At 40.2% G+C, this 23,031-nt stretch overlaps 1 pseudogene; it reads right to left on the bottom strand.

The window, feature by feature from the left end:
* Positions 1–18,928: 18,928 nt before the first annotated feature.
* Positions 18,929–18,965, bottom strand: LOC111753756 (U6atac minor spliceosomal RNA; annotated as a pseudogene).
* Between the last annotated feature and the right edge of the window lie 4,066 nt (positions 18,966–23,031).

Raw genomic sequence — 23,031 nt, 5'->3', positions numbered from 1 at the left:
CCTGCTGATTCATGAACCGAACTGTGTACTGGATTAATTCGTCACTTCTCAACACTTGGGAGCTGCTAAACTTGTCGCTGCTGGTTTGCAAACACACTGATCTAATTCATTTACCACAGGTGAGCAACCCCCAGAGATCACTCGGGCCACTGGGCCAGGCCCCACCCGAGTTTTCTCTACCTTCCGTGGATTCACGTGATGCTCTCACATCCTTAGACATCCCAAGGCAGAGCCTTCCTCCGTGGGTCAGGCCCCACACTGGAAAACTCTCACGTCCTTTAGAGCTTTAAGCTCTCATGGGCAGAGCCATTACTAAAATCCACGGAAAATCCACTCGTGTGTTGGTGACGGCCAGTTATCATGAGCTTTGGAACTAAAATGGTGCTGCTCAGTCTAAAACAAGTACAGGTGACGACCTAAGCTTAGGAGACCACAGTCATTGCCTCACCTGACTGTGACTTCGTGGGCCAGGCCCCACACCAGATTTTATCTTGGGGACCACTTCCTGTCCCCCGTATTTATTTATAGCTTATCACACTGACAACAAGTTTACAAAACTCTCTATCTTTAAGCCTTTATTTTAAGAATGTGTCTTTCCTCCCCGTACCCCTCCCCTCCCCTCGCCCTATGCCGACCCAGTCCCCCCTGAGATGGAGGAGGTGCGCCCAAACAGTGTTGGGAGGTACACTGGGGCTGCTCTGGGCTTCATGCTGTGCTCCAGCTCCGCGCTGGTCCCGGCTCCCCACCGCTGTGCCCCATGAGCAGTCCTGGCTTCAGAGGTGCCCCAGTTCTGGCTCCACCCCAAGCACTGCACCCAATGTGCACCCCGCCCACTCCTGGGCGCTCCGCCTACCCTACGTGGGTGTCACCTGAGCGGTCCCAGTCCCCGCCCCAAGCACAAACCTGGCTCTGACTACAGGCGTGGCTCTGGCTGCCAGCGCAGCAGCAGACAATTCATTGTTGCTGATCTGATTGTGTATTTGTGCTTTCAAGTATAAAATTCATATTGTTTCTGCTGCCTTCTTCTTGTGTTCCAGCCATGACAAATGTTTTCTTTCAGATCCAAACATACTTAGAGATGTTTCACAAATTTCTTCGGCGTTCAAATGTTAAAATGCTCATGGTTAATAGCCATTTAATGTTTTATGTTAAGCTTACTGCCTATATTATACTGTACTGTTATCAATCTTCTAAAAAATGCTCATGGTTGATATTAAGCTTACTGCCTATATTTTAATGTACTGTTACCAATCTTCTAGATGTTTAACAACTAAAATTAAGAGGTAATTATAAATTTCTTTTGCTAAAAACCACTAGCTATGTTCTATGTTAAGCTTACTGCCTATATTATACTGTACTGTTACCAACTTCCTAAATGTTTAAAAACTAAAATTAAGAGATAATTATAAATTCCTTTTGCTGGGAACCACTAGACGTTAACCGAAGCTGATTTCCTCCTAAATAAAAAGAAAAAAATTAATATAATAGGCCATCCTCCAAAAATCAGATGGCATTAGACATTTTACTAACATAAAGAGATACTTATATATGACATAAATGACATGTCAGTTCCTAAAATTCCCTGGACTTTGTTCTCCTTATGAGAAGCCATTACTAAAGTCATAAATACCCTGTTGATTATATTTGACTCCTGCATATATAATTAAATTTTACAGGTACCTTCTACTGTAGACCAGATCCCAAAAACTAAAAGGCAAAACTTGACCCTCAAATCCATAGAGACCTCCTTAATATGGCTTTTCGTGTTTTCAACAACAGAGATAACAGTGACGCTTGGGGTTCTGAGACAGGTAAGCCAACACAAGGTGGAGCTGCCTGGGCCCCCCCATGGACTATGCCTCAAATGCAGCAGAAGGACCTTGGACAAGAGAGTGCCCCATCCTGGCGTTCCTTTGGGATCTTACCCCAGGGCTACTGGACTGTCCTAGCCACCAGAGAGTGGGTAAGCCATCCTAACTTCTAGTCCCCATAGGAAATGCCAATACTGCCAGATTCATTGCTGACAGATCTGCTTAAACTTGCTGCTGAAAACTGATGGGGCTCAGGGCCAACAGCAGCCCACTTTAAGGTGTCCATCTCAGAGTCCAAGTCCCACTAAAAGTCTCAGGTAAGACACTAAAAGTCTCAGGTAAGATACTTATATATGACATAAATGACATGTCAGTTCCTAAAATTCCCTGGACTTTGTTCTCCTTATCTGTATTTGTGGACATAGAGGCCATATATAGAGAGTTTTTCCTGAGTTTTCAGGCTGCTATATTAAGTCCTCAGTCTCTATAGGGGGTATTGATGGCCAACCTATGCCATTTACAAACAGGGCCTATTTCATGCAGGTCCCAGACTGCTTCTTCCCAATCCACCCAGTGGTGCCAAATCTTCCCTCCACCACTCACTCTACAGTCCTAAATCTTAAAAATGCTTTTTATTCCCTTGTGTTTATACAGGCTGACCCAGACACTGAGGCCTCAACAGTTTACACCTGTTATCGCTACTAAACCTCTCCTCAGTGATATATACCACTCCCTTCCTTTCTTAGTCACCAATTTCTCAGACACAACCCTAGTCAAAACTGACAGATAAAATTTTATCTTCTTACCTTTGTTTATACTTTTTCAGGATACATAAAAGCCTTTCCCACAGCCAGGGAGACTGCTAATATACTTACTAAAGTCCTGTTACAACAAATCATCCCAAGGACTACAACCAAGATGGAGCGGTCCATACCTGGTCTTCTCAGCAACCTCAACAGCGGTCAAAGTTGCTAGACTGCCATCCTGGTTTCACATCACTCAGGCTAAATGGTGCCCTTCCAGCCCTAGATCTAACCATCCTTTTGCCTACTTATCTCTACCTCACCAAGGCCTCACAGACACAACTCTCAGGCTGTCATGTTTTGTTATCTAATTTGGTTCCTAATTTCTTACATTCTATTAATTATCATTTTTACAGCAGGACTCTTGACAGTCTTTCCTAAAGACTCTCACATCATGCATAAGATCATCTTCATAATGTTCTATGTGACAACTGTCTTAGTTCTTTCTACCCTCAGCTGTTTGGTTAAACATGACATCCCGGAAGGTCTAGGCTCTTACCTTCCCTATACTGGTACAGCCACAGCCTTCCCCACTACCCCTATTTTTTCCAGTTCATCTCCTGGACCAGAGACAAGTCTTACCCACCTACCCTCTTAACTTTTACCCTTTCAGATGGGGGAACAATCACCTCTCATAACTTCACTCCTTTTAAATCTACACTTACTTTTCAGAATTCTACCGTACCGTGGCAATGATTCTATCTCAACATGGTCCTGATAAAATGACATATCTAAATCAAAGGCACCTTCCCTTCTACCTCACCTGGGTCCTTAAATATGATAGTACCATGCCTCCTCATAATACCTTGTCTGTTTATTTTTCCAGTCTAATATACGTGCATTCACCAGTGATAAAGTTGTCCTGGCTAAAACACCTGGCACCAGCTTATATGTGGGCATCAACTGTCATCCCATCGACTCCCCTAAACCCCAGTACAGTGCCCCCTTCCAGCAGGAAAGAGTAAAAGAAAGAAATCTCCGCCCTTTTTCCTAATAATCATAAGAATGAATGAAAGAATCTTGCCCTAGACCAGACCCTGTAGCCAGTAAAGCCTTGGAGGCAGAACCAAGGAGTCTATCTTCCCCGGCCCTAGGAATTTACCTGTGGCTCTATCTTCCCCACCCCTAGGAATTTGCCTCTGGCACGAAATGCATACTAGTGGGCTACCTGTGCATCACTAATGCCCCTTAGGCTCCACCCCAAACCTAAGCTACATGTATGCCCCCACACCAACCCTGGGGAGAGGTTGCCAGACCCCAGGGAGAATGCCAGCTCCCGGGGACTATGCCAGACCCCAGTGGGTCAGGGGGTCTCTCCCCACATTCTTAAAATAAAGGCCATTTATATTTCATACTTTTTTCCAATTCTATCAGTAGCCACCTAAAAAATTTGTTTCTCCCATTATAGTTTATAATGCTCAGGCATCCAGGCACTCAAAGACATCTACAGCCAAGATAGAAAAAGGTGGTTACTGCTGCAGCTGGTGGGAGACCATGGTGCCATGCATATGGTGCTGGTTTTACATGCATGCCAAATGCAGGAGTTGTGGGGTCAGAGAAGCTTCCATCCAGATTTCAAAAGAAGGCCTAACAGGCCAGGAAGTAAGCCCTTAAGAGGGCAGTTAAAAAAGTTGTGAGGGTAAAATTGAAAGTATAATTGAGCTCCCAGGATGGCAAAAAGCCAAAAGCATGAAACATCTGAAAAAAGCTCCAAGAAGCGAGTAAAGCCACCCCAGTAGAGTGGGGCTACAATCACCTGCAATGGAGTGAGCACCCAAGTCCACTAGTAGTCACAGATTGCTAGAGATGCTGGATATTAAGATTTAATGTTTGCTCTGTTGGATTTTGGTATTACTTTGGTCCCACTACTTATTTTTTTTAATTTTATTATTTATTTATTTTTTGGTACTAGGGATCAAACTCACAACCTCACATTTGCCAGGCAGGCACTTGTGCCACTGAGCTATATCCCCAATCCCTTGGTCCTATTACTTTCTATTCCTCCATTTCTACCTTATAAAATGAGAATGTTTATCCTGTACCATTATAGGGTGAAAGTGCTGGATTTCTTCTCATTTCTACAAAGGCTTACCTCTAAGAGTTTGCCTTAAATTAAAACAAAATGAAACTGTGGACTTAAGACTTTTCAACAAAGCTAAAACTATTAGGACTTGGCCAACTCTTAGACTAAATACATTTTGCATAAAGGACTCAAGGATGCATGTGATACGTAAAAATGCACACAATCTTTTGGGAGTCAGAATGTTATGGTTTATATCTAAATGTCCCCCCCAAAAAACCTCATATGCTCATAGATGGAGCTTCTGAGAAGTGATTGGATCCCGACTGCGTGTGACACTCATCAGTGGATTAGTGCACTGATGAGCTGACAGCTAAACGGGACTTGGGAGGTGAAACCTGGTTGGAGAAAGGAGGTCACTGAGGGTGGGTGAGGCCTGAGAAAGTCCGTCTCTTTTCCTCCCATAATCCCTCTCTGCTTCCTGACTGCCATGCCATAAGCAAGCCTTCTTGCCGTGTCTCTCTGCTCTGCCACCCTGCTTAAGAGCCAGTTCCATAAACAAAATCATCTATTAACTGTGAATCAAAACAAATCTTTCCTCGTTTAGATTGTGAGTTTCAAACATTACATTTCAGCGAGGGGAAAGTAACCAACACAGATTTGATTTTGGGAGCGAGGAGGACAATTTCCTTCAGATATAGGCTAATGTATTTCTGGCATGAGGTACATAATGTCTGGTCTTTTCTTTCTGTTAGCAGCTATTAGTGAGTGTTGACTAAACCCAGTGATTCGCTAGGGAACAAAATTATTCTGTTTGAATTCTATCATTCCTCTTTTGCAGAAACTTCTTCATTAGCATTTCTATGAAAAATAATATAAAAACTTGAGTGAAGTCCATGAGAGGGTTTAACCTTTTAAGCTAAAGTAGTTAGATTTAAAAAATGTATCCAGAGTGTTGGAAGACTACCCCAAGAAGATCAGCTCTCAATTCGCTGTGATTTCCAGGCTCAGGTATTCTTTGTGTGCCCCTCCACCACAGTCTTTGTTTTATTTTTCCTAGAGCATCCCTAGTCAAGAAAAGCCTCCCATTAAAACTCAAGATCTGAAATTTCCATTTAGTTGACTGCCTAATGGATTTTATTCCTAGATATAATGGATTTCAATAGCATTTGCCTACGAAGCATCCAGTCAGAAAGGTGCCATCTTTCTCCTGAGACTGCGTGCCAGGTAACTTCTCTGCCTGCATACCCTTCAACTCTGTAGACACAGACGTTTCCCTGGGTAGCCACTAAATGGTAGTAAACTGGGATGGGCTGTAAGTGTTTTTTTTTTTCTTCCCTGTAACTAGTTGCCCCATGTAAACATATCCCTGTGGTGATACTTGAAAGGACAGAACTAATCAGGATGGAATGACTACTGAGAGGAGATAGTAATTAGTAATATTTCTGCTCCATTGCTATTTATTTTTCTGGCTTCAAGGCTCAGGCTCAACTATAGCAGGAGAGAAAGCCGTTAGCACTTACCATCTTATAGCCTTTTGTTTCTATGCACCTCATTAATAAAACAATCAGAATCTGTGTATTTCCTAAATCTAGAGAGCAGTATGTAAATCTCACTTTAAAACTGATTTTGTTTTATTGACCTTTTACCATTACATCCAGTGTTTAGACTTTAAGCAATGAATGCGACGTTGTGCAAGGAATGCTAATTGCTTTTTCGGAGGTCAGACATCTTTGTAAACCGTGAACCCAATAGCCGCCAGGAGCCTAGATGAAGAGTTGACCGTTAGTGTTACTAGAGTTATAACTGAGCCTGTTTTCTTTTGAACTCTAATGCAAATTTATTTCTGATAGATTTTTCTCTCCTCCTAACATCTTCTAAATAAAATAATTACTGTGAATCTTTAGACCCAATTTATTCATTATCTTTGTTAACTTTATAGGCTTTCTGCCTATAATCTCTTCTTAGTGACTAAAACCTCTCTCTCTCTCTCTCTCTCTCTCTCTCTTAGATGATGTTCCAAAATGCATTTAACAATCCTGATTTTTTTTGTATTAGTTGTGATATTAGGGTTGGCAGGTGGAGAGACAAATGCTAGGATAAAAATTCCTTTCTATATCCAGACAGATTTAACCAATCTCCTCTTGTGTGAGGAAGCAGAATAGAGCAAATATGTTGCACCTGTTCAAGCAGTATTTGCATTTAGATGAACTCTCTATGTCTTATTTTAATTTCACCAAGCAAGAAAAATGAAGACTGTAGTACTGTGGTTATATTGAGAGAATTCTAGAACAAGCCACTATTAGTGTCACTGCTTATTATTCTGACCAATTCATGCTACCACTATTGCTATGAGTATTAAGTTGTTTTAAAATACTGTATATTTTCAGGGACCTGACCAAGATGCCTAACTGCCTGTATAAGGGTTATGGTGAATGATAAAATAAGAAACAGAGACAAAGTTAGTAATGCACGATGGGGAGCTGGGAGATCAACGCCTCAGGATGGGCAAAGACCCAGATACTCCAAATCAGCCGCTGTTAACTGGGTGTGTACAATGCAATGGGTGCACACAATGATAGGAGGGGCAAGCAGGAAACTGCAGGTCAGCAGAAGATTAAGGGTCAGAGATGCAGGCAATGGACAATCCTGGGATGCCTCAAGAGGTGGAGATGATTTCATGCTAAGAAGGAGAAGGATCTTGCTCTGGAGTGTTCTTTCTCATTTTAGTAGTTTTAGTTTAGTCTTAGTGGGTGGGAGAGGATGGCTCATCTCAAGAAGTAATGGGAAATCTCAAAAGAGACCCAAGCCTCCATTTATCCCCTTGGGAAGTATGCAAATTCACCATTGTGAATTCATGGTCCCCAATAATATATCGCAATTCTGATAAATCCTTTCAAAATTGGACAATTCCTCTTCCCTTGATGAGGGCCAGACCTCTTGATGATGACAGCGACATTATAGAACTTCCACAGCTAGGTCATAACAAGTCAGGCTCTCTCTCTGTCTTTCTCTCTGTCTTTCTCTCTGTCTTTCTCTCTCTCTCTCTCTCTCTCTCTCTCTCTCTCTCTCTCTGTGTGTGTGTGTTGTGTGGTTGTCTCCGTCTGCCTCTGTCTGTCTGTCTCCCTCTTAGAGGTGTTTTTACTTAGGCTACTACAATGAACATAGTACCTCAGATCAGAAGATCAGAATGACTGAATAGTGTGGTTTTACCTTGAATTTTTCCTTGATGAGGAAACTAGTTACAGGTGAGGAAGTCTGTAGTTTGGGTTTTTCTGCAAGCAAGAAAAGTCTCAGTTATCTAAACAGAAAAGTTTCTCTCTGGATTAGGTTGCCTTCAAGGGGACCAATAGTTCTAATCTTAGTCAATTAATCATGAGAGAAAGTCGGAAGTTGGAGGATTCTGTTGTGGAGTCTATCTCTCTCATGTGCCCATGTCAAGACTACAAAATTTTGTTTGTAGTTCCTCCAAGAATACAAAGTTACACATGTGAGCTCACAATCAGGGAGTGTTGCTGGACTCATTTTTAATCTTCTACCCAGTTAGGTACTTGGAACACTTCTTAGAAATTTAGCTTTTTATAAAGCTCATAAAGCTAATATAACAGGCTTTTTCTGCCAATGTGTCAATGTGCTGTTGGTAGAAATACCTTTCTGTACTCTTTCAAAATCTCTTCTTAACAGTCAAGAGGCAACAGTATCTAGGAAAATAAATATGCTTCTCTAGAGAGACCTGAATCAGCTGAAGTTTTGTTGCACATGAAATGATCATTTCATAAATGGTAGCCAATTGAGAACTGTCCATTTAACACTGCTTCTTAGCAACTAGATAAGTCAGTTCGTTTAGTATACCATCCTTAAATAGTCATTTATAATGTAACAAGGGCTAATTGTAACACAAAATTATTTGTACTGGAAACAGCAGGAAATAAGACAAACAAGGTTTTCAATTCTCTCCCAGCTTAAACTTTTTATTTATTTAGTCTGACTTTTCTGGTTTTTTTTTTTTTTTTTTTGTCTTTTTGTCAGTACCAGGGATCGAACTCACAACTGCTTGTTTGCAAGGCAGGCACTTCTGCCACTGAGCTAAATCCCCAGCCCCTCGTCTGACTTTTCAACAGGTAGACTTACCTTTCTTTGGCTTTTCCCCAGCTTCTCACAATAACAGCATTGTGCAACTTTGCATAGGAAGACAGATGCCAGGGAGAGTAGGGAAAACATTTCCTCAGGATCAGAATCTTGTTTACTTTAAAGTGGAATGAAAGACTATACACACAGCTCATCTCAAGAGTTAATGGCAAGTCTCAAAAGGGGATAAATGGGGATATAAGGGGATAAATCCACTACGGACCGCCAGCCGCCTACTAGAGGTCCCCCTCGCAAGGATTGAGGTTCTCTGACTTCACTTTCAAAGTTGCTCCACAAATCACTGAGACATTTCTCAGTGTTTTGAAAACAGTGAAATTCTGACAGCATGTAAAAAGCACTGGCAGTGTGTCCTCCAAGTTATGTTTCTAACAGTAACCTTGGGGTACGCTGAAAAGAGGAACACATACTTATCTACAGTTAAAAAGCCAAAACTTGTGGCTATTTGTCACCAGCCATGGCGCTAAAAAGCTTAAGTTTTATTAACGGGTCCTTTGGAAAAAAGAAAAGCGGAGGAGAATAAAAGAGGGACAATAAAGCAAGAAGAAAGAAGTGCAAACCGTTAGGACTAAGCTCCATCCCAGGCAGTGGCTTCAGGCATCTGAGAATCTGCCTTTGCTGCAGCGCCTTTGTTTAGCAGCCGGGACAGGAAAAGCAAGTGCTTTTATTTTAAAATGTCACTTCCTTTCCCCCAAAGGGCAGATTTCTAAAGCAGCACTTTCCAAAGGCTGAAGGAAAAACTGATTTACAAGACAAGACACTTTAACAATTTTATAGAATTGCTCCTTTATTGACCCTCAAATATAGTAGTCTTAGGGCAAGGAGTTGAGCTCAGTGGTGTAAGTGCTTGCTTGGCAAACAAGAGGTCATGAGTTCAACCCCTGGTACCAAAAAAAAAAAAGGTAGTCATTCATGCATGTGAGAAACAGAGTGCTGTTCTGCTAGTAACATCTCTGATCCTACAATTATACATAGATGTAACTAAACAATCTGCTGTGGCTGGTATGGGGATGTGGCCCTGTAATTCTAGCACTTGGGAGTCTCAGGTAGGAGGATCACAATGCGTTTGAGGGTAGCCTGGGATATGTAGTGAGATGCTGTATCAAAGAAAAATTTATAGGCAGACTGATAGACAGACAGACAGATAAATAGATAGATGGTTCAGATTATTTATTGGTAGAGAAATTTTATTAACTATAGCAGGGTCATGCTCTGAGTACTTCTTAGTCTTCATAAATGGCTGAAACATATGATTACCAAAAACATATCAATAAATATTTGTTAAATTAGTAAAGGAAATAGTGTTCAGAAAATATAATTTAGGCCCCCATCTGTTAACGATTCAGCAGTTGGCTGTCTGACCAGCCACCACCTGCGCCCTCAGCAAGTCTGTTTTAATGAAAAGGGATAGAGGTGATTTATACCCTCAGTTTTCAGTTGCTTCCAGCATTGCTCAGCGTAATTGTCTTTTAAAGGCAAAATTGTTTTTAAAAAAAGCAGTGTTGGCTGAAGCAAACATTGGTCAAATAGCTATGTGACTGAAAAATCCTCCCAAACAAACAAACATTCACGTAATGAGCTCTGTTGGTGAGTTTTGAATTATAATGAAGAGCAGGCAGCATCTGAAGCCTTGAAGATCCTGTGTGTGTGTGCGTGCGTGTGTGTGACTTCTGAAGCACACTACACAAAAATACATCCTTCCAAGAGGCTAGTTGAATATTTTATATTCGCTACATGCTCATTAGTGACTACTCTCATTTCTCCTGTATATTTCTTTTCCTTTTTTTCTTTTGCTCTTAAGGATGCAATTAAAATCCCAGTAGGCGACTGGTGGTTTCTGTTAGAGATAAACAGTACCTGACCCCGTGTGATCTGTACCATGAATAGAGATCAGGATTTCATCTTCCAGCAACTCGATTTTGGATGGTTGCTAAGGAGACTATTGGCATCTCTGTGTCCTATGTGCCCTATTACTTTGAAAGAATCACAGCAGCTTTGCCTGTTACTTTCCCAGAGAGAAAACCTGAAAACTCATTAGAGCAGCCAACATTTTAAGATTCTACTGGCCTCTTTAATGTTTTGATTGCTGCTGGCCTTGGAGTGTAACTTGTGAATATGTTGGCATCTAAATGAATTTGCTTTTAGAAGCAACAGTAAAGCTTTGTTATAAGAGATGAGAAACCTCAGTGGTCAGACTGTGGGACCAGAGTCTGTGATCTTGCATAGGAGCCAGGCCTATTTTTTTTTTTTATTTGCTTCTGTTTTTTTTTTTTTTTTCTTTAATTTGAAGAGTACCCCACCCGCTAAAGGTTAGTCAGAAAAACCAAGATCAATCTCAGCCTTGTTTTTAACAAGCTGTGTGGCACTGGGCGCACACTTTCTCTGACGCTCAGTTTTCCTATCCTAAAGACAAAAAATGAGAATGCTTCATGATGTAGTTTGTGAAGATTAAAAAAAGATAATGGAAACATGTTGTCAGATGGTACTTCTAAATTACAAAGCAGGCGTTAGGTCCTGTTCCAAACCAGGGTATAGACTTCGAAGAGTTCAATCACCAGTATGTTTAATTTTTTATGTCATTTTAAGTTTTTCATTTTAGGGTGCTGGGGATTTAGCTCAGTGGCATAAGCGCCTGCCTTGCAAGCAGGTGGTCATGAGTTCGATCTGCAGTACCAATAAAAAAAAAAAAAGTTTTTCATTTGAAAAAATTGTATTAGTACATGTTTGCAGTACCCGATGATTACATGTATCATGAAGAGTTTGTACCTGTACACGATGCATCTTTACTTTTTGTCCCCTTTTCCGCCCATCCGTCTCTGCTTCCTCAAAGTTTTGTTCCTCTTCTTTCCATTTGTATATCCACTTTTTCCTTCAATTCTCACATTTTTTCATCTCCCCTTCAAGGCAGAGCTCCAGTGACCCAACTTTCTTTCGCTAGGTCCCAACTTCTAAAGGTTCTCTCACACCCCAAAAGCACAATGGGCTTGGGACCAGTCTTCAGTATGTGGGCCTTTGGGAACGCTGGAGATTTAAGCTGCGAAAACTTTCAGATAAATCTCTCACCTACAATATGTCTCTGAGCCCAGCACTGTTGGATACCTACTATATCAAGTGTCTCCTTGTTTGCTCGCATGAAATTTTCTTTAAGGTAGCCTGTGGTGTTTGCAGCCACTAGAGACCACACATAGCTGCTTCTGACTTCGTACTGTTTGTTCAGGGCCAGTCACCATGATATTCCTGATGTAACAAGACTCTGACCAACTAGACACACTGGATGAGCTTCCCAGGTACCTTAGCCCTGAAGTGTCACCGGCCTGCCCGAATCCACAACCTTGGCCTGTCTGAAAACAAGTGCTTCTTTTTGGGCTTAAATAATTAAAACTGTTCCCCTGGGAAGAAATGAAAATAAAATAAATAGGCTGTAAATATAAAGAAGAATAAATACAGGTGGGTAAAATGTATTACAATTTAAAAGTATATTAAAATTCATAGTAATAATATTTTTCATCAGTTTAATATGAGTATTCTCATAAGTTTTATAATCAGTGAAGTATGTCAATATTTTGCTTGCTTTTAAAGTAACTTCTGCATTTAAAGGAATCTAAGGCATCTATTCTAACAAGGAATTTAATTGACTTGATTTGCAATTAGCATTTGAATGCTTGGAGAAAACACATTTGTAAAATTATGACTATTTTATTAGTCGAATGAGCAATTTGTGAATAAAGGAACATTAATTGTTTAAATAGTAGTAAATTTAGATTTAACAAAGTACAAGTGAGTATTTCTTGTCAGGAGGGAAAATTACAGGGACGTTTAACACAGGGAACCTCACTTGTGCAACACCCCATCAACCTTTACTTAATACCCTCACAGAAGTGTAAAGAATGAGCAAAACTTTGCACACATTTAAATCGTTCCATTTAGTTTTTGCCTTTTTATTCGCCTGTAAAAGCAATACCACAATTAAGATAACAACATTTCTGTCACCTTCCAGTGTTCCACTTGCTCCTTGATCCATTCTTCCCCCATCAACCCTAAGGCCCAGGCAAAACTAATCTATTTTCTGTCACTACAAATTAATTGCATTTCCCAGAATTTTCTATAAAGAAAATCACACAGTACACATTCTTTTATCTTGCTTCTTTTAACCGACAGTTTTAAAAAATTCATCCATGTTGTTGCATATGTCAGAAATTTGCTCTTTCATGTTGCTGAGCAGTGTTCCATTATATGGAGAGACTATAATTTATTTATCCATTCATGAATTAATAGACATTCGGTATATTAAAAGATTATCTACCTCTTCCAAATTGTTTTGACATTTTTTGTAAACAACAATTGACCTCTATTCTGATCCAGATATTGTACTATTTTTATACTATATTTTATTATAAGGCTTTAAATCATACTTGGTCTTAGCCATAGGCTGAGAAATGATAAGGTTTTAAATTGCATTATTTAAGCCTTCCAACTTTGTCCTCTTTTACAAAATGGCTTTTTATTAGGATTACGTGAATTTATAGACCAATTGTTTTGTTTTGTTTTTTGTTTCTTGAGATAGGGTCTTGTTATATCATTCAGACTGCCTTGATGATCCTCCTGCCTCAGCCTTCTGAGTGCTGAGACCACAGCCATAGGCCACTATGGCTTTATTGGTCAATTTTTAAAGAATTGTCTTCTTGATGCTATTGTTTTAAGCAATGAATATAAAATATCTCTCCCCATTTATTTATGTCTTTATTTTGCCAATATTTTTCAATATACAGTTCTTGCATATACTTTGGGGGTCAGGGCACAAGCGCCTGCTTAATAAGCACAAGGCTGTGAGTTTGATCCCTGGCATTGCCCTCCCCTCTGCCAAAATAAAAGAGTACTTGCCTGTACTGATGAGTTTGAGCTCCAGCACCAAAAAAATCCAAAAAATGAAATCCTCAGTATCTTGCATATACTTTGACAAGTATTGTTTGTCATACAACTATAAATGGTATTATATTTCAATTTTTAATTATGGTAAGTGATTTTTTAAAACTGACCATCTATTTGGAAACTTTGCTAAATCCAGTAAACTAGAATATTAAGTACTTTCCTCATTTGTTTTACTGTTCTCAAGGGTCACTGTCCGGTGCTACCCAATGCTAAATCCCTGAAAACTATTATTTTATATGCTTTACTGAGTTTTTGTTTATTTAATTTAGTGTAAAAATAAATCTGATCACTTTTATTCAATGACCATAAGAAGCAGAAGAATGCAGTGAGACTTTTGGTCAGGAAGCTAAGAGTGAAGAGCAGAACCACACAGGAAGATGCACGCTTCTTGATCACACCCCTAGCAACCCACCTCTTCTGACCAAGACCCACTTCCTACCAGCACATGATAAATGGATTAATCCACTGATGAGTGTAGCCTCCAAACCACGATCCAATCACCTTCCAAAAGTTCTGCCTCTGAAAACATAAGGTTCTGGAGGACATTCTAGATCTAAACCATAGCTGAAGACATGCTCCACAATTGTGGAGTGGCGCACAGTATGGGGAAGATGTGGAACTGCCTTAAAAGAGACGGTAGCAAGATATACTACGGTGACCATTGTGGATTTCCTAGTATCCTGCTTTGAAGTTCTGTACCACTTTCACTGCTTTGTTTTGTTTGGTTTTCCTCTGTTCTGTTTTGTTTGTTGGGTTTTATTGTCTTTAAAACAAAATAAAAAGAGATAGGATGATAAAAACCACACAATCACAACTGTACACATGGTTTGAGAGACGAGTCTATTTTGAAGCAGGATGGAAGACTTCCGGAGGGAAGAAAGACAAAGAAAACATTCTCTTGAGGACTTTGGTCTTGATTTTTCCTTGCTCGCACTCCTTGAAGACCTCCTACTCTCTACCAATCCCTTATGTACCAAGTAGTGTACCCAAGCCTCTGCGGCAGGGTCACACTATCCTACTGCAGGCCCTGTGGAAGACCACTCTAAGACTGCTACATGAATACTGATGAAAACACAGTAATCTCAACCTAAGATGAGGTAGGAAAGGCACTCAAGGCTCAAAATTGAGGGAGACACTGAGTCCCAACAGCAGTCTCTACACACAGCCGTGTTTCCAAGTCGTCTTCCTCTCTGGGCAAATGTCTGGGTGGAGCAATCTTGGGTCAGCCTTGCTGCCTTCCATACGCTCACTGTTTTTATTTCCTCTTCATCATATTCTTCTTCTATGGTGGACCAAACCATAATAGCAGGAACAAGTGTTTTCTTTTAGAATCTATATGATTTTAATATTCAATTAATTTAAATTTAAACTATGCATTTATTTATTTACTTATTATATGCAGCTGAGGCTCAAGCCCAGGGATCCATACATGCTAAGCACACAGTTTACACTGAATTATACCTGGATACCTATTTTTATCTTTCAAAGTTCTAGTTGAGGTTTCTTAACATTTTATGACACCAATTATGACATCAACTTTGCAACTTCAAAATTTCACAAGCACAATAAACTTCAAAATGACATAGACCATGACAGTCATGCATGACTCATGCATAATCAAAAATAGAAACTGTATGAGAAAGAGAAAAACATGGGGGAGAAAGCAGAAGTATTTAAAACACATTTTGCTCTTACCAGTCAAATGAATTATATTATCCTCTAAGAAATGTCTACTTCCAAAATTTAAGGACAAAACTTTCTCAGGTAGTTGGGTGAAACTGCAACTCAATGCTAAAATATTACAAATGGAAGCACATAAATCATCACTGTGTCATAAGTCTTCTGAAAATATGAAGAAAGAATTTTCAAGTAGTGCACAGAACTTTGATTTGTGAGTCTGCTTTGGTGAAATTATATTATTATGATCTACTGATTTTCAAGACCAGGAGCTGAAAATAAGTCTTTAGTGAATTATGGAAAGAGGAAGGAACACTTCAGTGGTGACATCTCCATCTGCCAGAGATTCTATAGGCAAAGCTAGGGAAAAAACCAAACTCTTGGTACTCTTCCAACTTCATTGGAAAGTGATAATTTAGTAACATTAAGGTACAGTATGGTGACAACAGGGACAATTCAGGGGCAGGAGCTATTCTGTACTATAAAAACTTTTAAATAGGACAATCAAATTTTATTGTCCTTTAGAAAAAAAGGAGAAAAAAATCACATATTAAAAAGCATCAGTCGAACATCAACCCTGGAATTTCATCAAGGAGAAATATTTGTCTAAGGTTCCATGGCCCCAGGGCATTGTCTTGCTAGGAACAAGAAATTTGGAACATGATAGGATTGCAGGTGATTCACAACCTGCCTTATCTGACGGATTTCCAGGGAGCTACATTATTCTCTGTTATGACTTGGGTCTAAAATAGCTCCCAAAAGTCTCATTATTTGGAAGTGATTTCATCTTGGGGAAAGGGGCCACCCTCGCCAGCACATTCATTCACCCATGAATTGAATGCGCTTTTAGGAGAAGGGGTCTGGCTAGAGGTGGGTCACTGTGGACGTGACCAGAAGGGCATATTCTTCTTCCCAATCTTCTCTTCTTTTTCTGTGCTTCTTGGCTGCCTTAAGTTGAACAGTTTTCAGATACATGTCCTTCTACTGTGTTATCTGGCCTACGAGCAGCTGACTGGACTGAACCACTAGGAAACCATGAATCAAATGAACTTCTTTTCATTTAAATTGTGGGTAGTGAGTATTTTGCTCCACTGACAGAAAAGTGCCTAAATACTCTCCATCCTTAGCCACTGCTCACCAGCTGTAGCCAAAGCACACCACTCATCTGATCTGTAGGATTCTCTTTCGTAATACAGGTAGGACTGTCCTGAGCAACCAAGAAGAAAAATGAAAACTGTAAGCCTCAAAAAATTAAATTATGACTATTTTGTTCATAAAAGGAAGAAAATATTTAGTCTAAAGATATGTATTCCTTTAATTTATTTTCAACTTTTTCTTCTGTCTTAATAACAAAGTAGTAATAGGTCAGTGTTCATTAGGCCAGGTACATTAATTGGAAGCAGAAGAATAACATTACATATAAAAATCTGAGTTCAGTGAGAGTGAACTTACAGCTATGACATGAGAACAACCTCTGAACAATATGACATTAACACTTGCTATGGGCTGAATGTTTGTTTCTTCCTAAAATTCTTACGTTGGACCCCAACTTCAGTGCAGTGCTATTGGGAGGAGAGGTCTTCTGGAAGTGATGAGATCATAAAAGTGGATCCCTCAAGAATGCAATTAAGGCCACTGTAAAACGGCCCCGAGGGAGCTGGGCTCACCTTCCCTGCCATAGAAAGATGCAACAAAAAGATGCCATCTTTGAGGCAAAGGACAGCCTTCACCAGACACTGAATCTGCTGGCAACTTGACCTTGAAGTTTGTAGACTCTGTTACTGTGAGCTCAATACATTTCTATTGCATATAAATTGCCCAGTCTAGGACATTTTGTTATATCAGCCTGAATGGATTGAGATAACTCTTTCATGTCAGCAAATGCTACTGGTATTGCTTCTAAAGAAAAAGTCAGTTTGTTTTGGTATCTGTGCTCTGCCTTTACCATGTCTTACTATTTCCCACATGCTCTGTCTCTTCTTTGGTCATAAATACATTAACAAACCTAAAAATTAGGTGTATTTAATTATGACAAATGTATATTTGTATTGGGTTGAACAATGTTCCTCCAAAATTCATATCAGCTGAAACCTCAAATGTGACCTTTTTGGAAATGGGGTTGTTATAGATTAATTAGTTAAGTGACAGTAAGGCCACATTGGGTAAGATGAGACCTAATCCAATGAGTGAGGTGGTTATAAGAAGGAAATTTAGGGGCTGGGGATTTAGCTCAGCGGCATAAGCGCCTGCCTTGCAAGCAGTTGTGTTTGATCCCTGGTACCGATAAAAACGAAAAACACCAAAAAAAAAAAAAAAAGGAAATTTAGACACAGACACATTGAGAATATGCCTGGTGGTGATGAAGGCAGAGATTGAAGTAATTTGGATTTGTTTTCAAGCCAAAGGACACCAAGGAATGCCAGCAACCAGAAGCAAGGAGAAGGCAAGGAAAGATCTTCCTTTAAAGGCTACAAGAGCATGATCCCACTGACACCTTGGCTTTAGATTCCTGACCTGAAAACCATAAAAGAATAAAATGTTAAGCTATTCAAGCTACAGCAATTTGTTATAGCAGCCCTGGGAACCTAAGACAGCACTGCAATGACATATGCAACTGAGCTCATTCTAACCCAAATGCCCCAGCTGCTTTATAAACTTGAATTTTAAATGATTAATCTACAATGGGAAATAACTGACAGAATAATAGGAAATGCTTCAGGGAGCACCAACCTGTTATACAGGACTAAATTATAAATCAGAAAAGAGAAAGAGAAACTAATATTTATCAAGCATCTGATATATTTCAGGTAACAGGTATGTCACGACACATACAAGGCTACGAATGTGGTAAGGGCTTTGAAGAGATTTATTATGGCATATCAACAGGTAAATCGAGGCTGTCAGGAAACAAAGGAGGAAGACCCTAGGGGAAGGGAATAGATGTGCAGGAAGAATGGGAATTAATAAAGGGTAGAATAAGTGATTGTGTGACAGGTACAAGAGCCTAGAACATTCAAAGACCTGAAAGAAAGACCATGTGCGTTGGGACACAGTGGGATTATACGAACTATGATAGGACAGGAAGTTAGACGTGACACACGCGAAGTCTCCTCAATGTTGAGCTTATCTCCTAGAGACCAAGAAGAGGTGTTCAAGTTTGCTACATAAAGTGAGCAACATGTTTAGATTTGCATTTTTTAGGAGCTCATCCCAGCTGAAATGTGGGGTGCAGACAACTGGAAAAGAAGGATTTGACGAGAGAAAGGGCCCAGAGGTTTGGAATGGGCACTGCGCGGCTGAGCAGACACTGGCCAGCCACCACAAGGCACGGCAGGAGGTCAAGCGCCACAGGTCCCCCAAACCACAGCCTAGACCCAAACCTGCTTTCGGAGAGAACAAAGGCTGAGGTTTGCTTGAGTAATCCAAGAAGAGAAAGTGTAACCATTATTGAGATCATTGGATTGGATTTAAATTGTGGTTTTGGAATAAATTTTACATTCAAATGATGGTAGTTCAGAAGATAGATCCACACTGGGATACAGTAGGGCAGTGCTAACCTTCTCTCCTTTCATGCAATACCACATTGGAAATAAGAGATTAACATTTTTTTTTCATGGTACCAAGGATGGAACTCATGACCTTGTGCTTGCCATGTAGGCACTTAAGCCACTGAGCTAAATCCCCAGCCCCTAGATTAACATTCTCTTAATCACATGAATATAGGGAGAGTACATTTGTAACACCGGTGACAAGCCTCAACAATGTGTGATAAGAAATTCTTCAGGTTGGGCTATCCACAGCTAAGGCACTCTTTGTGAAGGCCTCAGAGCTCTTTGTGTGGATGTGCTATAATTCAACTACTTTCTTATTTATCAGTGAATAACCAGTTTGTGGTATTTTCCTGTTACATCAGCACCTTGTATACATACACACACATTTCTAAGAGATTTTTCTAGGGACAGTCTTGACAGGAGGACTCCCTGGTCTAAAAGGAGGCATATTTAGACACTGATAAACCTTGACAAGCCAATTTCCTATAAGATTGTTCTAATGCATAATTCTATCAAGAGGGTGCCTCCTAGCAAAATTTTTTTCTGGCAGAGTATGGTGCATATCATACCATCATACATTACCTAATTTTTAAAAAGCTTTTTTATGCAAAGTCTGCCAAAAATATGTATATACACTTCAAAAAACAGTACTATTTTTTTTAAAGCAGATGGTGCTACCTTCATATGGGGTGCCCTAGAGGATGTCACATGTAACAAAACCTACGACACTGCCAGCCCTTAGGGAAAAAATTGAAATGCATATGCAGCGATGTCAATGACCAAGGTTACTCTAACAGCAGTTCACCATACCAATAAATGTCTGGAAGCTAAAGGCCACCACTTTGAGACATTTGTAATTGTAGAGACCAAAGGTAACTTGTATTAATCTCATGATGTCTCTAAATTTAGCATTAAAATGTTTATAGAAGTTTTTCTTTTCCTGACGCATATATACATCTTTTGGGCAGACTCTGTACATTTCAGGGAATGGAGACAATTTCTTTCCCTTGAACATAGCAAGGAAAACATTATAAATATTTGAGTAGAATGTGGGGGTAAGCTCTTCAGGGTGAGGAATGGTTGTAACTGGGAGATGGTTAGACATGTTAGTTTTCTGTTCTGATAACAAAATACCTGAGATAATTAACTTAAAAACTGGAAGGGGTTATTTTGAGTCACAGTTTTGAAAGTAACATCGCTGGGTTATATCGTTGCTTTGGGGGCCTGTAATGAGGCGACCCGTCATAGCGGGAGCATGTGAAGTGTAGGGAGGGAAGCTGCTCACTTTGTGACAGCCAGGAAGCAGAGAAGAGGAAGGGGCTAGGCTCTCGATATCCCCAGTCAAGGGTGCTCTCCGAGCTACCACTGTGAGAGCTTCCTTCCCCTCCAATAATGCCACGGGCTGGGGATCTTTGGGGGAACATTCGAGCTCCAAACTAGATGAATAGCCACGCAGGGAGGTTGGGCTTCCTGCCTGCACAGCTTGCATTTAGAATAAGTCCTGAGACAGAATAGAAATAGCAGGGAGCAGCAGCTGGAGTTGGCAGATGGGGTGGGCTCTCTGAAGGGAAAGCCTCAGAAGCCAGCGGCACTGAACCTGGCAAGGAAAGACACAGTGAATCTTAGACACTGCACAAATGGGGATATGGAAGCAAACACATCATTTCTTAGAGTTCATAAATTTCCATTCTTTTTGTGTCAATTTGCATCACATATATATTTAAACTCTTATTAGAGATATTGTGAGATGATTAGTTCTGGCCTTCCTCCCAGGAAGGCAACCGTACAAATTTCATGAGCTTACAGCATAGTGAAGAAAGCCAGAAGAGCCAATTTCTGACGACAAAGGTTGAAGGAGGCAGGGGGAGGTTGCCTCTGATGTGTAAAAAGGCACATTGGGCACATGGCTCTGGGTATCACTTTAGGTAAAAAACAAACACCTAAATTTTGCTTGGCAAGTGCAAGGTTGTGAGTTCGATTCCCAGTACCAAAACAAACAAACAACAACCCAAACCAAACCAAACTAACAAACAAACAAAATCCTAAATTTGTTTTTGTCCTCACTTTAAACTCATGTAAGAAAAATGCAAGAGTGTGGAAGAATCATTTAAATGTGAGACTGAGTTCCAAACTTTCTGTCTCATCTTTGCAAAGGGGTCTGGTGATCTTTGATAATAGTTCCTGAAAGGTTTAGGAATTGTGTGTACACATCGTTGTCCCCTGATGGATGTGTTTTGAAATTTTGTTGTAGTTTTTACCTCTCCCTCTTCTCCTCCCCTTCTCCCTTCTCCTCCTCCTCCTCTTTCTTCTTCTTCTTTCTTTGGATTTTGGGGGAAAAAAAGTTTAGGAATTGTGCAGAAGAGAAGACCAAAGACAGCTAGATGTCACCAGACGATGAAAGCAGACTAATGGTAGATGCTTCGAGATGAGATGGTGCTATGAAAAATGCTGTGAAAGCTGAGAATGGCAGGGGCCACAGTCTTCTTCCTGGGAGCGTCAGGGAATCTGCTCAGAGAGTCTCAGCTGAACTGGATGCAGAAGGTGAGCAGCAGAGCACCATGAAGGCCAGAGTGTGGAGTAGTGTGTTGATTTCTTAGGACTAGAGCAGCAAATGACACAAAGTGGGTGGCTTACAGCAACAGAAATTTATTCTCTTACTGTTCAGAAGGCCAAAATTCAGATATCAAGGTATCAACAGAGCCATGCTCCCTCTGGAGGAGACTCTGCCTTTCGCCTCTGCCCGCTTCCCTGGTTTGTGACTGCATCAGTCCAATCTCTGCCTCCATTTCCGCTTGAACTTGTGTCTGTGTCTTCTCTTCTGTCTCTTAGAAGGACATTTGCCATTGGATTTAGGATTTACTTAAATAATCCAAGATGATGTCATCTTAAGACCTCTAAGTTAATCACATTTGGGAAATCCTTCTTTCCAAATAAAGTCACATTCACAATTTAAGTTGCGGCCGTATCTTTCAGGCAAGTCTGCAGTGTTTTCTCTTCCATCCCCAGCCAATTTTTGTGACCTTAAGGTGTGACTGACTGCTTTCATTTCCATGAATGATGGCATTTTCTCCTATCTCCATGCCTTCATGGAGTTCTGTTTTTACTTTTTGTTTGTTTCTAGATCTTATTTTGTGTTGTCTTTTTTTTCTGTAGTCCTGGAGATTTCCTCTAAGGCCTCCTAGGTGCTCTCGGCAAGCGTTCTGCCACTCAGCTACGCCTCAGGCCCCATTTCCATTTTAATCAAATGGGGAGCTGGAAGGCAATCAATGGGATGAATGGTTATTGGGAGCAAGATTAGAGAATAAAAGCAGGCACTTTCACCTTCAATGTTCGTATTTTATCAATAAAAGCTTCTGTTGGGCAATTTAGCTATGCTTTAGAGAATTCTTTATTATTTTGCCTGACTATATAAGTAGCAGTTAGAGGGTTTATTTATAAGAAATGTCAGAAGTTCCTCTCTGAAATTTGCTTTCATGTTTACTCATGAATAGCAGCTGCTCTTAAAAGTTGTTCACTTTTGAGTAAATGATAAGTTTGCCTTTCTGCACATAAACATCCTAGTAGGTTATTTTGTTTTGTATCTCAGAAAAAGCATGTGGGACAGAACGAGCTGGATATGCATACAATTGCATAAAGTTGTTTTGGATGCTCTTGGTAGTCTGAGGAACAGCCGCTGATAAGCAGAAATGCCTGAATATCAATGAGGAACCCAACATGAAGGGAATGACAAAGATACGAGCCACAGATTAATGTATTCATATCTTTGTTTTATTGCTTTATTCTAATTAAAGTTAACATGGATTATGAAAATATACAAATAAATTTCATCTGCCTTGGATTTGTGCCTGGCATGCTGTGAGATTGTGGAGAGATATGATTGACATCATGCATATTATACTACAATGAGGGGAGACTTTACTTCATAATCTGGAGGTGATAAAAATGTAAATCTGTCAACACAAAGGCAGACAAAAAGAGTACTGTATATTAGAGATCATAAGCAGCCAGGAGAAATTAAAGGAAGGGAGATAACAAAGAAGATACATACAGGTCACAGACTATCTGATGCATAATCAAAGATACACATGAAAGAG

The sequence above is a fragment of the Cavia porcellus genome, unplaced genomic scaffold, assembly GCF_034190915.1.
Source record: "Cavia porcellus strain 051 isolate PalLab524CR breed Dunkin Hartley unplaced genomic scaffold, mCavPor4.1 scaffold_21, whole genome shotgun sequence".
NCBI lineage: Eukaryota > Metazoa > Chordata > Mammalia > Rodentia > Caviidae > Cavia > Cavia porcellus.
The sequence above is the reverse complement of the archived record's forward strand: the minus strand, read 5'-3'. Positions and strand labels throughout refer to the sequence as shown.